The sequence below is a fragment of the Astatotilapia calliptera genome, chromosome 5 (genome assembly GCF_900246225.1).
Source record: "Astatotilapia calliptera chromosome 5, fAstCal1.2, whole genome shotgun sequence".
NCBI classification, from domain to species: domain Eukaryota; kingdom Metazoa; phylum Chordata; class Actinopteri; order Cichliformes; family Cichlidae; genus Astatotilapia; species Astatotilapia calliptera.
Window position 1 is genome coordinate 87,483 of NC_039306.1, and position 2,810 is coordinate 90,292.

A 2,810-nucleotide genomic window follows, 5' to 3' on the forward strand; every position below is an offset into this window, starting at 1 on the left:
CAACAGGGATCAATGTTTTCTGTTTATTTAGCACCCACAACATTTGTCCACAACACTGTGTGGTACCACTTTCCACAGAAGGTGCATTCAATCTGCAAGATTGAATGAGATTGTCAGGGTCATTGTCTGACTGTTTATTACTAATCACCTGCAGTACATTCACAGTAACTGCCGTCTCCTTACAAATGTTCATTAGATTAACCACACTTATACAGACTGTATATAACAACCAACTCTGAAATGTTCGTTTGCAGAGGGAAGACACAGACAGACGATGCTTACAGGATGTGATGTTACAACACTAATGAAATATTGATGTGTCATATTTGTCCAAGGTGTATTTCATTGTTATGGAAAAAGAGAATATCAAAATCATGATGACCAATTGGAGTGGTGATTTCTATGACTTTGTGTATATAATTTGGAATTTTGTACAAATGTAGGCTGATAATAAATACATGATATCATTTCATTCTTTTCAAAGGTTTATTTGCATGACGCACAAACAGAGACAATTGAAAGGTACAAATGTGCATGACACTTATTCAAACGTGGTGCAGATGTGTGTCACAGGTTGATCTGGCTGTAGGCTGTGGCACTTGGCCAGAGGTGGCGCTGGTTGACTCGACTCCATGTTAGTGCACAAAGTAAACTGCTCGCTTTAGTTGTGAAGCAAAAACGCTGAATTCGGAGAAATAAACCGTGCGAGGGGAACGATAACGACTACAAGGTTCTCCCGATCGTTTACTCTTGCTGTCCTGTGAACAACATCGGCGTGGTGTTACTTGTTTGCTGTTTTTGCGATCGCGTCGCGCATGAGGATATCACCAGGTAAACTCGCCACATTTTTATACATTTTGTTGTTCAACAGCATCAAGACTGACGGAGTGTGTTTGAGATAACCTCACAAGTGTCACAGGTGACACATTTGGCGATTTTTTTGCTGGTTTGTCGGTAGTAGCTCCTGAAACGCAAGACTGCCACACATCTGTTCGACCAACGCCAGTTGATCTAAACGCCAGTAGATCTGGAACACCGGTCATAACTTCTTACCTGAAGCTCATTTCACCTGACAGTTGGACCGGTGGCCGCTTTGGGACTCTCCTCCTCCCCCTCCCCTTTCCCTCATCCACCTGCTGGCCTCCACCACTTGCTAATGTTACTGAATCTGTGAAAGCTCCACCATAGCCACTACCAAACAATTGAGTTATTTTTACACGTCTGCCAGCATCTGTCCAATCCGCCACCTTTCACTGTTTACACGGTTAGGAAAAAAAGATAACAACATGTAACAAGTGTCACCTGGCAGTTTGTTGCTCTCTGCCAGGTGATTGGCTGAAGAGCTGTGAAAAGGTAGTGGGTGTGTGGGGTGAAGTCAGCGCTCTTCTGTGGAAAAAACCAGAGGCAATTAATTCACTCAGGTGCGAGTGGGTATACTGTCGGTAAGAGATTTTTGCCATTTTTGTTTGGATCGTTTGCTTTTGCATGTGCCTATTTTTAATGTGTCATTGGACTTTTTTAGTGTGACCACGAATTTTAATAGAAGAATTGATCAAGCCCTAGATCGACTGCTCGCAGGGAAACTGATCAATATTGTAGGTATATTGAGTGTTTGTTTTAGCTTCATGATTTTGAATGGTTTTATAAAATTGCTATTTTATTGGGTAATATTTTAATTGATAATGTTGTTTGTTTTTCAGCTGTGCTGTCTCTGCTGTCCTTTTTTTTTTTTTTTTTGTTCTTTTGATTGATTTGTAATTTTGTTTTGGTTAGTCCGTCCAGCCATAGAGGCGGTTATTGATTGAGAGTAAGTTTTGTAAGGGCGGACTAACCTCTCTTTTGTTTTTTTTATTTTAATTGTTTGTGCCACTTCCCTTTATCTCTCAGATCACAGGCCATACATAGCACTGATTCCCAGCTGCGCTGAGACCCGAATTGTTTGCAGTGTGTGCCACGATTGCAGTGTCGCTAAGCGGGGTGTGACGGGTTGCAGTGTTATTTCGCAGTTTGTGTGGTAAGTCTCATGTGCAGCTGGGATATCAGCAGGATGTGTTGTAAGTCCTGTCTGGAAACGACTGGGAATTTGTATGTTTAACTTATGTAATAAATAAATGATCAATTATTTCTTTGCCCCGTTTACTCATCCCTTGTCCTCGGTTACATTTTGGCGTTGTTACGAACAGGTTTCAAGGGAGTGGCCATTTTGTTTTGTTATTTTGTAAGGACAGCAGGGACAGGTTTGTAAGATTGGAGAGAAGGAGCAGCCAGGTCTCGATCGCCATCATGGAGGGAAGCGAGCAACAAACAATGGCCCAACGTATACAGGAGTTGGAGAATGAACTTAGAGACTTGAAAACAGCATCTGTGGGTACAGAGAGGCCCTCTACATCAACAGGAGCTACAGGAAGTGAATCAGAGACTGTGAGACCCAATCCTGTGGTATACGTACAACAGGATAGAAAGTTGCCAACATTTTCAGGGAAGTTGGACAATATGGGCTCACTGACTCTAGATGAGTGGATTGAGCAAATGAGAGACTTTGTGCGCACGAGAGGCAGAACAGAAAAAGAGCAAGCTCAAATCATTTTTAACCATTTAGAGGGTACTGCACGCACTGAGATAAAGTTTTTGCCAAAGGAACAGAAAGAAAATGTTGAGAAAATTTTTGATACACTGAAAGAAATGTACAGTTGCTTAGATTCCCACATTTCTTTGCAACGCAGATTTTTCAATCGTAAACAATTAGAAGGAGAGTCCTTAATTGACTTTTCTCATTCCTTGATGGCCTTAATGGACCAGATTATTAAAAC

The 2,810-nt window shown here is 41.6% G+C and overlaps 1 long non-coding RNA gene across 1 annotated transcript; it reads left to right on the forward strand.

The window, feature by feature from the left end:
- The first annotated feature begins 1,152 nt into the window (after window positions 1-1,152).
- Window positions 1,153-1,720, forward strand: LOC113021616 (uncharacterized). The gene is made up of 3 exons (XR_003272326.1): window positions 1,153-1,442; window positions 1,523-1,595; window positions 1,701-1,720. It is a non-coding gene; the product is annotated as an uncharacterized LOC113021616 (long non-coding RNA).
- The last annotated feature ends 1,090 nt before the right edge of the window (window positions 1,721-2,810 follow it).